Below are 14,330 nucleotides of genomic sequence, written 5' to 3' on the forward strand. Positions count from 1 at the left end.
CCTGGCATACAAGGCTGTGTCAAACCCCAAATTACTAGAAATGCACCACCTAAGGAAAACCCAATCCACCAGAGCTACATGCTCAAGGGACATAAACCCGACATCATCAATAAACAGGATATGTTGTAGGGACAGGAATAAGGTCCCCATATATATGAGGCAGAGCTCCTCATTAGCACTCTTCAAGAGAAATCTTGATGAGTGGATGGGAAACAGGAAATTCACCCTGGGAATCACTTCTGTGGCCCTGTTCAACAGGGGCGCAGGTAACTAAACCACTTGGGAGGGAGGCTATAGCACAACATTTTTGGCTAGGCTTAATGTTGCCCTAGGGTCAATAGCCTAGTACCTACCTATGAACCTAGAATTAAAAATATTCAAGTTTCAGTCATTTGTATCACCTGATTTTCTGTGTCATGAAAATGAACAAATGAACCTGTGGCCAAATGTCAGTGAACCATAGCTATAGCAATATCTGAAAACCTTGGTGGGTGAATGCACCCAAGTGATTTGTTACTGGCACTGAAAGTTATAGAGGGGAACTTCAAGTTCCATGCTTGATGGAATCCATTGGCCTGCTTCATGACTAGAGCAGACAAGGGCATGTGAAGTAAACTTGCATTAAGCTTGCATGAATGCATGCAGGAAGTAAAAATTAAGCTTTCAAAGAAGGGTTAATACCCTTTTACCCTTCTTCCCCTTTGCTAATACCCCTTTACCCTCCTTCGCCTTTGCATAGTACTAGAGAAATGTGTTACTTGGAGGTAAAGAGGCATTTTCTCCTTACAAAATAACAAGAATTTGCATAACTTGATAATGCTTAAATAGCACCGAGGTAGTGCACATCCTTTATAATATACTTCTCCTGCTGCCTAAATGTGAACTGAACTGTACTTAAAAGTAATTGGTCACATTAGTTATCGAAGTAATTTTAATCAAGCTCTGCTACGTTACTAAGAAATGAACATTTATTAACTTTGCTGTTTGCTTCTGTTCTTTACTATATTAATTACTGGAGTATTACTTCATGGTATAAATTTATAGCATGCTGAAATTTATGTTTTCCATGAAAGGTTGTTCTGTAGCTGGTTAGAGATAAGCCAAAAAGTGAGTAAAAGTGAGATGACTGGGAGACGGTAAGCTATGACTAATAAAATTATTGTGAGGGGACACAATTGGGAGTTGGACAAAACTGCAAGTGGAGCAGGAAATATGAGTCTCCATAAAATGGAAGCACTGTGGTGGTACAGCTTTTATGTTCAGCCATATAAATAAAATTTTAACAAATGGCCAATCAGCAAACATTAAACACCAATCATGAAAATTATCAAACAAGCTTATCTTCAAAAATAATACCACTGAATGGCCATAGTTGGCCGACATTGTGAACAGCCTTCATAAAAACACCTTGTCAACCAATGTGGGAGGCTCTGTATCCCACAGCCCCCCCCAACTATATAAACCAACTTCGAGATTGCACTTCAGTGGGGAAACAGCAAATTTATAGATGGGGTTGTTTAGCTTAACTTACACATCACAGTATTTCATTGTTGTCCGCCAACTATGATCATTCAATGGTATTATTTTCGAAGATAAGCTTCTTTGGTAATTTCAGTGTTCAGTGTTTAACTTTCGATGATTAGCCATTCGCTGAAATTTAATTCTGTGACTGAATATAGACCCAGTGGCACCATGGTGAAATGCTGTGAGAGATACCACTGAGTCTTTCACCTAAACCCATATTTCTTTTAAGGCTGGCCCTGACCCATCCAGTTTACTAGGTCATAATTCTTAACAATGGCTCTATTTCCAAAAACCACTCCCATATATCCAGTTCCTTTCATAGATAAATTAATCATTTTATCAACACCCCCCCCAATCAAGAATCACTGTATTTATCCATATCTAAGTAAAGGGTAACACTTTAATTAAATGTATGTGATAAGATTCCTTTCATAGTAGATGTACCTTTACAGAGGAAAATCATGTCACCTGTGTAAAATATAATCTATTCTTTCTTGCTTGCACCTAGTGTCATCCTCTGCTGGTGTTCTTCTTTAATATTCTATGGATTCTTAATTCAAATAGTACTAGACTTAGTTCACAACCCTTTTTAACACATCATCACATACATACACCTGTCCAAAGTATTCATTAACTGTAAGTTTCATATTGGATGTTTTGTATGCTTTCTCTAGCCATTATTAAATGTATCCTGTAAGCAATACAGTTTCAAAATAAAGATCAGTATCTCATGGTTTAAGGAACCAAAAGCCATAGCTATACAAACTGAACATAAACATCCCAACATTTATCCTCGTTCATGCCTATCATTAACAATTTTACCCAGCAAAGCATATTTCAAATGTTCTTCAGGGCTAATTTCACCAAAGCCATTTTCTACCCACTTGGAAACAGAAGCAGTAATTTTCAGCTGTGAGATATTTTCTAATATTTTGTACTCAGCAGCAATAGTCATACTGAGTTATTCATGTCCCTGTGATCTACTGTTATATAACATCTTAATGACCTCTCCGTGGATACTTTCTAAACTTTTTGTTCACCCAGAAGTAATTCCTTTAATAATGACAAAAATCTACAGCTGACAATCAGCCATATTTTAATAAATCTTCTAGATAATCCACCATTAGCAGGTGTGCTGTCATGGTGAACCAAGACTGCAGATTGACTCCTTAAACAATGTATTCCTATTTTCCCATTCAGTCTTTTCTTTCATAACATGGGAGCCAACTCTTATACCTCCCTGTTTGTGTGAAAGACACTTTCTAGAATGATTCAACAATCCCTTCCATTCTCTTTCATAGTCCACATATGGAAAAAAATACTTTTATATTTTATATAATAAGTAATGGAAAACTACTTTTTTACTTCGACTAGTAAAACATTATTTTTCATGTTATTCTTCCCATTGTCCTTTATGTCTTTCAAATAATAATTTAGCCACTTCCTTTTTTCAGGTATTTAAACCTTCCACAGTCCTGTTATGTCAGTTTAAGTATCCTTTAAAACCCATCCGTTACTGCTTCCTTATTTGCCTCATTCTTTACTTGTATTCCTGTATAAGTTTTGATTTCAAATCATTTGATCATTTGAGTACAGAGGAGTATAATTCTGTATGTGCTCTCTCCAGATCCATACCATATGTTTTCCAACTCTACTGAATGCAGCCTATCACGCTCCACATTATATATTCCTTGGCCTAATCTTGACCTACTCTGATTTCTTCTCCACCTTAACCCATAAACCTAAATGTCAAAAAGCGTTTATAAAAACACCTTATCTTGTACATTTACATAACTGATTCTCAAAAATAAAACCTATCCTTAACCTAACAGAGCCTATCTAATAAATAACTTTGAATTGGCTTAAGCTTCTCCATTCTGCTTCCTCCAATAATTCATTCCTAAGACATACGTTTGACTCTTTCTGATTTGCTTATCATTTACGTTTATGTCTGTATAAATCACCATTAAAATCCCCAAACCAGATAATGTTCTGCTTACATATCATAGAAGCTAATGCTGATCCAATATCATGTTTCTCTTGCTGGCAGGCAGAGGACCACAATAGTCCAGAATCTTCCATGTTCCCTTAGCATTTGTTCACATGCTGCTAAAATCCACTGCCAATATACTACCTAAATAAACTCTGTAAACAAACCTCAATAAGCTAAAAAATAGCCCTTCTTTGCCTAAACCAACTGTGCCAGAACATTCTTTGTCCATAGAAATCCACATTATCTTCCAGCTACAAAAAATGTATTTCTCTAGACTTTTTCTTTCTTTTCCAGATTTGGTAACCTACCTCAAATATATATTTACCAACTTTCCTATCTTTTTAATTAGTCTCTTCTTTCTTGAGAATAACCTCAATCTGTTATAGTAAAATAAAAAGTATATATATTTCCTCTCCTCCTTTCTACTTATGGCTTTGCTTCCTTCTCTGTCTCTTCTTCATTTTTCCAAAAATAACACAATTCTTCTTGTATACTATGGTCTGAGTTCAAACAATCATCATCCCTTTCCCTTGTATATGTTTGAGCATACTTGTATAAATCAATGCTTGCTAATAACCTGGATGCAGAAAACCTTCAGCACCTTCTTCCCTTTCGACAGTGAGTAACACATATTGATTAATTTGCTTGTTCGGTGCAGTGTCCATCTGCAAATAATGTACACCAAGCTTTTTCCATTTGTGTAAACTTGCTATGTGACAAAGTGTTTCCAGGGCACAGTATACCACAAGGTATAAAAGAAATAAAAAAGCTTCATCATAAAATTATTTTATTGAAGAAATGAACTAGCACCTTTTCTTTTCTCAGCAGCACTTTCAGTGGCTACAGATGACAGTACTGAAGATCAAAGGCCATAACTAATACTGCTGCATGGCAGTCCTCTCCCTAATTTAGCAGTAAACACAGAATATAACTTCCAGATTTATAAAATGCTGGCAGACTGTTGACACCATGCTGCTGCTACATCTGCAGACACTGGTCCCATGAACAAAACGTTGCTTCCTATGTTTTTTTTTTAACCAGGAATGTATATAAAGTGAAGCTGTAACATTTTCAGTGTTTCATACATTTGATTATCACAGAATAGTTTACAACAGAATCAACTTTCAGTTTTACCAAGAGACGCATGGCACTAGACAGGAACTTATAACACTAACACATACTGTCACTGATTTAGATGCAATGTGTTTATCCACTCATTTCTATTAAAAATAATGAAACGTGGCTTGTTGTAATAGTATCTTCTTGAAATAGGTAAGAGCAATATTGCAACTTTAACTTGTTTTACATTACACTAGACTGAATGTTATGCATTTGTTTATTTTAGGGCTGATATGCCTCATTGTACAGAGCTTTAACAACAGATTAATATGAATGCATAATAACTGTTATTAATTTCTACCCGATTTGAAGTGATTGCACCCTACTTCTAAGGAAATATTCATCTGATGAGCACACTATCTGCTTTTGTTGTATTACCCATATCTCTTGTCTCATTGGTGACTGCTAACACAGGATTCATCACTTCTTTGTTGTTAAGCAGAACTTTTCATCTTAATTATCTAGCTAGTGTGTAGCTAATCAAAGACAAATGTTTATAGTCTTTTGTGCTGTTTTAGATTTTATAAAATCAATTATCCGTACAGTCAAGTGGTGAGAGTTGTCAGGCATTTGGTCCACTGTTCATTAGTTTTATAGTTTACATCATTGTTGTTAGCTTATCATATTTTATCTTACCTAAAATCACTTCAGGTTGTATTAGAAATCAGAAACATATTCTGTCTGACTTTGGATGTAAAAAGCAGGCCTATTCCATATGAATTCAGTGACATAATGTCATATATTATCTATATGTTCTACTGTAACATACACATATTTTAGCCAGCATTTGTGAGTAGCATGGGTACAATTAACAGTGGGTTTAGTTTCAAGCTCAATAACTTTAATATATGTATTTTAATAGAACTATTTCTAAAATTAATAAGTTGATAAAATAACTTGAGATTGTTCATCATTCCCTTTTCTTCACTAGAACTTACATTCAGAATCTACTCTTTCAGAACATTCTATTTTGTATTTTTGCCTCCTTTATAAGACTCATTGGAGCTTCTAAGCAGGGTCAGGAAATTTTTAAAAGTAATCTGTTGGAACATTGTCTTTCCACCAGACTAGGAATCCTTTGAATTCAATGTTTGTGTACAAAAGATTCAACTTTTTTGCTTAGTTTGTTAGTTATGTTACTTACTGAATTTCTTTTTTGCATAGGTCCGATATTATATTCCATACTCTCATAATTTCAGTTTGCAATTTTTTGTCACTGGGGTACCAACAAATAAACAAGTCAATTCCTCTATCTTTAAGAAAGAGTTATTGGATTATAATAATAGCAGTTACACATATGCCATCTTATCATTTCTTACTTCACTTTCAATGACACTAACCCTGATGCCTTTAAATATTAATGGATTAAATAGTCCAAGGAAGAGATCACGTTTACTAAAATACTTGAATATTAATAAAGCCCGGGTAGTTTTTTTTTACAAGAATCACATTTCAAGTCTTCTGAAAAGGAAATTTGGACCCCAAACAACTATGTTACCCTTGCTCATGCCACTTATAAGACTAAAAAAAGAGGGGTTATGATTCTTTGGATGTTCTCCCCCAAATTCTCTATAAATATGAAGACCCAGAAGGACTTCTAACCATACTTATTTTAAAATTTGGTAACAGAATCTGAACTCTAGTCAACATTTATTGGATTCCTGCCTTAGGACTGAAAACTGCTAAAAAACATCTTGATCATATTACTAATGTTTGTAAAGGTAACCTTATTATAGGTGGGGATTTTAACTGTTTATTAGATAGCATTGACACCACTAATAAACATCCTATAAGACTGTCTTCTACAGCCAAACTTTAAAAAAAAAATGGGCTGAGACTCTTAATTTGTTTGATACATTTTCAGTTAAGGATCCTACCTCTTTGAAATTTTCTCACTTGGATTATAGATGCAAAACACAGACTAGAATTGATAGAATGTTAGTCTCCAATGATCTAAAGTTGAATAGTTCCTCCTTTACAATCTTTCCATGTTCCATCTCAAATCATGGAACACTCTCCCTTGAATTTCAAATTAATTATAAAAGGCTTATGCCTATAACTAGAATCCCTGCCTATGCTACCAAAATTAATGACTTCAAACTTTGGTTCATGTCTGAGATACAATGTTTCCTAGAGACAAACCTCACTCCGGAATCTAATAAAATGATGGTAGGAGATGCATTAAAGGCCTCTCTCTATGGTAAAATAATAACATAGGTCAGGAACAAACAGAAGAAATGGGATCTGGAAGTACAAAACATTCAATCTCAACTCTCAAATATTAAATCTAAATCATCCCAACTTACCCCTGATAAGGCGAATAAAGTTGAAAAACTTAATAAACAATATTCAGATATCCTGTCCCATAAAACTAATCTAGCATTAGAAAGACTTAAAATAAATTCTTATGTGTCATCCCTTAAGAATATGCATAATGTATCAATAAGAGTAAAATTACACTCCAAATCATATATTATAATCAAACTTTTACACGAAGGGTTCTAATAAATATGTATCTGACTTAGGTGATATCTCAGATGCCTTCACATTTCACTACACTAAACATTTTGGTTCTAATCACTCAATTAGGGACCGTATTAAATTAGACATTCTTTCACTCAATCAGCTAAGATTCCCTGAGAACCTATATACAGTTCTTGAAGCACAAATCTCACTGGAGGAGATTAAGCAAAAAATTAAAAAAAATTAAACACAGCAAATCCCTTGGGATGAACAGTATAATCACAGAGATATATAAATTGTTTTTGTTTTCCACATCAGTACTGTCCTTATTTCATAAAACATTACTGGAAGTCCAATCAAATGGCACTATGCCGCCTTCTTGGAGATATTCTCTAATCTCACCCATATTAAAAGTTAATAAGGATCCCCACTTTTGTAGTTCATATAGGTCTATCTCATTATTAAATAAGGATTATAAAATCTTTATGTCTATTTTTGTAGAGTGAAGTTTCCATTAATACAAATAATAAATGATGATCAGTCAGGTTTTGTACATAAAAGACAGCACACACGATACTATTAAAAGGATTTTAGCACTTATTTAATACTTAAACAAGGAAAATAAAGAAGCATTACTGATTAATTTGGACATAGAGAAGACCTTTAATTCCATAGGAATATTTGTTTGAAGTGCTGCACTATTTCAATGTTCCCTCCTTGTTTACCTCTTTAATTAAAAATATATATCAAAGCAATGTAGCTTTTGTTAAATTAGGTCCCTTTTCCTCAGAATCTACCCAAATAACCAAAGGGATGTCCCTTATTACCTATTTTATTTGCATTAGCCATTGAAATCTTTGCTGCCATTATTCATGACAATACAGAAATCATAGGTATAGATATTTACAAACACTATAACTTCAATATAATGCTTTTTGCAGACGATGTCTTACTCACATTAACTTGCAGTTAGTTTTACTAGAATTAGATTCTGTGGTAAACTATTTCCAGAAGATCTCAGGCCTATATTTTAATAAATCAAAATCCAAAAACATACTTTTAAACAAAAAAGGAAATTTACAATCAGTCAATCATCATAGTATTGGCACACTCTCAGATTCTCTTAAATACCTACGAATAACTTTATGTAATTCTATAGAAAATACAATGGAGTGTAATTATAAAAATATTATAGACTTAATAAATAAGCATATATATAATTGGAATAGCATCTTCATAACCTTTGAGGACAGGTTAAAATTACTTGAAATGACTATTCTACCAAAAATACTCCGTGTGGTTCTAGTTCTTAATTTTTCCTGTAATAATAAATATATCAAGGACATAAACAATTTATTAATGAAATTCCTTTGGTTTCCTGAAAGAAACAGAATTGCTTTTAACCATCATATAAGGCTTTGGGAGCAAGGAGGCATTACATTCCTTGATATGGAAACATACATAAATGCATCCATATTTAAAGTCATTCTAAATTGGATAGACCCTAGTTACCACTCTAACTGGAAATGACTACTTTTCACCTTACTCATTAATGAAAACCCCTCCTTAACCAAACTCCCACTAAATAATCATTCTAACAAGTTCTGGATCTTCTTATGTCACATTATTCAAAATAACTAAACCCACCAAATTAAACTTGATAAATCACCGTATTATTTTTTTAGAAAGTTTGTTAACTCCAATGCAGATATTAAGACTTGGTTTGAAATATTAACCCATTTTAAAATCACAAGAAACTTTCCTGATAAAATAATCTTAATATTCTAGATTACTGGGAAACTAATAATTTTATATGCTGGCATTAATGTATAAATAATGTTAAAGATTTAGACTCTGATATCCTTATCAAAAAGTGTGATTTGCTTTCTCAGAACTGGTTAATCTTACAAAGTGTTTTAGCTTACTTATCAGGAAAGACTAATGATGATAACTTTCATAAGTGAAATTTTGTATAATAAATCTACCACAGATAGTATTGTCTCAGAATTATCTAACATATTAATTGTTTATAAGTCTTTCATAAACCAGAAATATTGGAACTTTATATTCAAGGCTCATTCTTTTAATTTCTCCCAAGATGAAAAACAAAGATTTTATTACCCATTAAACATACCTCATGCTATCAATACTGGAGCATTTTCATTTGGAAATACTTTCATATGGCTTTTCTGACACCAAGTAAAATAGTTAAATTTAACAACTATTCTATAGCTTCCTGTTGGAGGTGCACAGAATATACTAATGCTGATTGGGTACACATCTTTTATGACTGTCCTAAGTTAAAACGTTTTTGGAACAGTATTGATAATTTTCTCAAAGCATTATTCACGGATTCCTTTTCATTAACCAAACCATTAATTTTTATGTCAATGTAAATGAAGGATATTCTCTGAACAAGAATAATATAAAATGTATTATCAGAAGATGGAAGACTAACAACTCTTCAACATTTGAATATTTCATGTCTTCAGTGAAAGAACTGGCAATTAAGTGAATTAAGAACAAGGCACTCAGAGTCTATCTAAGGACTATAGTTAACAATCCTTGGATAAAGGTTTTATCACTTATTGAGACTCTGCAAATGGTTCACAACTCTTTCTGAACTGACATTTGTGTTAACAGAGCTTGCTGAATTTACTTTTAATCTGTAATTTTACTTCAGACCTTTGTACATATTGTAAATATGCGTTTTTCTTTCTTAAGCTAATATTTTATTCCAAATTGGGAAAGACTGTGAATTTGCAGTTTTGCTTATGAAAAATTCAATAAAATATTTGGATAAAAAAACTTTGTTTTCTGCTTCTATGTAGATACCAGTACTAACACTATCAGGCTTAGGTAAGTCTTGGAATGCACCCCAAAACAAAACACACCACCTGCACAAATATCCCACTGAAGTCTGATACTTCTGACAGAACATCAGAAATTGACATCATCCCAAACTTTTTCTATGGAAAAGCATCTACCTTGAAGATATCACATAGCCGTGCCAATGGTGGTGTAGAAAATTCAACAACAATTAATGCATTCACTTGTTCCATAAAGAACTCCAAATGTACCTCTTACTATCCTCCTCTGTATCATTATGTCATCTTCTCCTACAGTATACCCACTAGTGCGCTCTTGTGAAGAGTAAGGGAACTTGTCTTCTTGCTAAATTTCCTTTATCTTGCATGAACGTTGCCACATCTCCCCAGACACTAAACCATAAGCTAATTGTAACCAATCCACTCAATAAAAGTAAATAAATAAAATGGCTCTATGGCTAGCCTTTTCCAATCACTTCTTAAAGAATGCTAAAAAACATTGGATAATCTTCTTGTTTCATATATCCTTGCAAGGATTGTTCTATTTATCCACATAGCTTTCTCTGTGTGTGTTTGATCAGTGGTAACTCAGTATTATCAGTTGCTTGCACATGTTAGAGGAAAACAAGTAATAACAGATACCAATAATTCTTTAGAACATGCCTTTAGTTTAATTTATTTCTTTTCACTCATTTCATGTGCCAACTCATTGACCATGGCTTTGAACCTTGCTATAATGCCTATGCTTAATATTGTTGTAATAACTCAATGCCTGTTTAGGTCATTTCAGGTATCCTCAGGAAGATTTTGCAGTACACATTTTATTTGATTTACTTTTCCACTCTAAGTAAGAAGTTAGATATAGTCAGTAATCATTAGTAATCATTTTACATGTGTTTGATTTTTGAGCTTATTTTATAGTATTTTATAGAATTATACACAAGACAAAGCACATATTTCACCAGCTTATATTCCATATTTCAATGGGAAAACAGGGTAAAAAAAACTACATGGGTGTAAATGGAAAGAACCATGCGAGCATTCCAGACATGGCAAGATGGTCTGATTCAAGTTGAAAACTAGAAGGCACAAGAATTTTTACAATGTTGTTATGTAGCAGTTAACATGCTGTTTAAATGATGCTTGCACTGATGAGTTAAACGAGATAACGAGCCTTTGCTGCTCATTTGAAGATCACCATTAAATGTATAACTTGTAACTTATAAATTTGAAGAGAGAATTAATATTTTACAGAGCATTCAATACACTTGCTTGGAGATAAATGAAATATTCAGTCTTCATAAAGTGAATTAGGAAAGCACGTGGAGCACCTGCATATAAGTGGATTACCTAAAGATGCTATATTTGTTCATAAGTTCAGAGGTTCATAGGAGGCTACTGGGCTAATGGCCCTAGGGACTTTACAAGCCTAGACATGTTATATCCACATTCCCTAATTGACCTTGATAAGATGGTCATTATTTGCAAAGCACATCTATGATCATGACCTTCTGCCCCTGTCCATGATGGACATAGGTGGCACCCCCAACATGAATTTATGGTCTCCCATCCAGTTGTCTACGTTGTGCTTGAAAAGAGTTATTGAGGAGCTCTGCTTCACATGAATTGGGAGTTTATTCTAGAGGAGTGGTAATCTCTGAGAGATATATCTGTCTCTCCAGCATGTCCTGCTAATGTTAAAGGCTAGGTTTCAATCCCTGGAGTGAGTAACTCTTGTCCCATTTGATTTGTGGATGTCCAGCATTTCCATTAAGGCAGGGCCAGAGATTGCCCTGTAGGCCAAGCACAAGTCACCTCTCAGTAGCCTGTAAGATACAGACTACAGTGAAAGGATTTTCAATCTTTCCATGTAGGTTATGTTTTGGAAGCCATCAATATTCTCAGTTAGAAACCTCTGTGGTGTCTCCAGCTGCTGCAGGTGTCTGGTGAGGTACATGCAAAAGGGAGCATTGTACTCTATTAGTGGTCTAGTATGGGTCGAGTACAGAGGAGTTATAACATCCTTAATCTTGGAGATGATGCCCCTACTTATGACAGGCTCAACACAGAAGGCTTTCCTTCCCAATGTGGACACATGGCGATTGAAGTTTAGATTGCTATCAACCTGTGTTCCCAAATATCACACCATTGGGTTTGAGCTAAGGTGGGGGGTGCTGTCAATATTGTAATTTGCAGGGACTTACTCTTTGCCAAAGGGGATAATAATGCATTTTTTTGCATTTAGTTTTTGTCCATGGCTTTGGGACTAATAATTTATCTGCGTTAGCCCTTTTGTAATATGTTAACATCACATGAGGACTCAATGATTGTACCCAGTTTGCAATTATCAGCGAACCTGGTAAGCAAATGACCATCTACTTTCAGCTGACCTTCTGAGAAATAGATTCCAATCAGTAATGGTCCCAGCACAGATCCTTGTGGTATGCCACTGATAACTGGTCCACTGGGAGAGAAGGAATCCCCAACTTTGACAGTATGTATTCTGTTGGTGAGCCAGTTGGCTACCCATCTAATAATGTATGGGTTAATCCACAGCTGGGAGAGTCTCTCAATGATACCTAAGTGGAGGATTGTGTAAAATCCTTGCCTTAGTCAAGGTAGGTGGTATGTACTGTTTTGCCTTCATCCAGGGCTTTAATGGCATTCTCGAAAAAGTCCACTAGGTTCAGTAGGCATGATTTACCCATAACAAAGCCAAATAGGGTTGAATCAAGAGTTTGAAGGTCACCTATGTCCTTGTTGAAAAGGTCCATAATATTTCTTTCCATGGCCTTGCAGATAAGGCTGGTTAGGCTTATGGACCTACAGTTTCCAGGGTCAGTTGATGGACCCCCGTTTGTGCAAGAGCATTACTGTTGCTGTTCTCCACTCTGCTGGAACAAAGCCAGTGCTCAGGCTGTGGTTAAAGAGAGTACTAAGTGGTTCTGTTAGGTCTAGTTTTGGATTGTTTAGTAAGCAGCTTGGGATGTTATCTGGTCCCATAGAGGCCATGTTTTTGGCCTTGGAGGGTGTGGATATGACCTGCTTTTTGGAAATACGGGGTAGAGGACTAGTGTCATGTATGCTTTGGTGTATGGCTGATGGGGATGGGGGATGAAGTTTGTGCCAAATGTGTCAGCCTGCAGGATTGCAATTTCCTCAGGTCCATTATGACAGGTACCATCCACTATAAGTTCGGCACATTTCCTTTTAGATTTTGGACTTAGCTATGTCCTAAGAATGTCTTAGGATTATACTTAGCTAGGGATGCTAAATTAACTTTATAACTAGCTTCAGAGGACTTTACTAGATATCTAATTTGCTTGTCAAAGCTATGGAAGGTATTCTTCTTCTGCTGTGTCATTTCTCTCTTGTTCTTACACATCAGTTTCTTCCTTTTGTTATATAATCTATTTATACCTGAGGTCTACCAGAGTGGCCTGTTTTTCCTGAAGACCTGGTTTTGATCAGGTCAGGTACAGCCTAGTCTATACAGTTGTTTAGAGGGTTATACAGGGCATTTGTTTACTCTTCTGCATAGAAGTCATTGTTACCTGCATTAGGAGAGGGGTTGAAATTTACATCATCACTTAGTATGCTGTAGCTTGCTTTGGGAAAATGTTTCAGTTTTTTGCTCCTGTGGGGGTGTCAGGTCTGATCGTTGCTTCAGACAAGACAGATTTATGGTCTGATCTTACCAGTGAGGGCAATCCACATAGGATAGTGCAGCGACCCCCCCCTCATGTTGGTGAGTACTAAGTCTAGGACATTTGAGCCCCTTGTGGGGGTCCAGACTAACTGTTCCAGGCCATTTATATTGACAAAGTCCAGGAACCTCAGGGATATCATGTTTGTGTTTGTGTATGTTGCCCAGTCAATGGAAGAATAGTTGAAATCCCCCACAACCAAAGTGTTTGGCTGTATAGTGATTGACTCTAGTAAGTCCAGGTAGGCGATGTGCATCTCTTGGTTCATGGTGGGGGACCTGTAGATAGCAATGATGTGGCAGTGTGCTTTACCTATAGTTAGCTGAACCTGGAGTAGCTCAAGAAAGTCATACTGTTTAACCAGTCTCAAAGTGTATTTAGCCTTAATGAAGATGAACACACCTCCACCTTTGGTTCTTACACACTTGTTTTGGGGTCTGAAGGTGTGGTAGGCATTGTAGCCTTGCAAGGCCAGGGTCCTGTCTGCGGCCTTGAACCATATATCTCAGTGACTGCACAGACATCAGCATCTTCCAAGGAGAGGAGTGCTTCCAGGGTGAGCAGTTTCCTATTTAGGTTCCTACCAATAAGCAGCATAACCTTGATTCTGTCTCAAGTAGATTTTGTTACGTCAGAAATTTTGTTGTTTTGACATTACCTAAAAAGGCATTATGGTGGATGCAAGTGCCTTTGCCA

At 35.4% G+C, this 14,330-nt stretch overlaps 1 protein-coding gene across 1 annotated transcript in view; it reads left to right on the forward strand.

The window, feature by feature from the left end:
* LOC122802353 (E3 ubiquitin-protein ligase SH3RF3-like) overlaps positions 1 to 14,330 on the forward strand; it is a 2,381,113-nt gene that overhangs the window by 72,747 nt on the left and 2,294,036 nt on the right. The gene's annotated exons all lie outside the window — the stretch shown is intronic.

This window comes from Protopterus annectens, chromosome 5.part0 (genome assembly GCF_019279795.1).
Source record: "Protopterus annectens isolate FY-2018-M chromosome 5.part0, PAN1.0, whole genome shotgun sequence".
Lineage (NCBI taxonomy): Eukaryota > Metazoa > Chordata > Ceratodontiformes > Protopteridae > Protopterus > Protopterus annectens.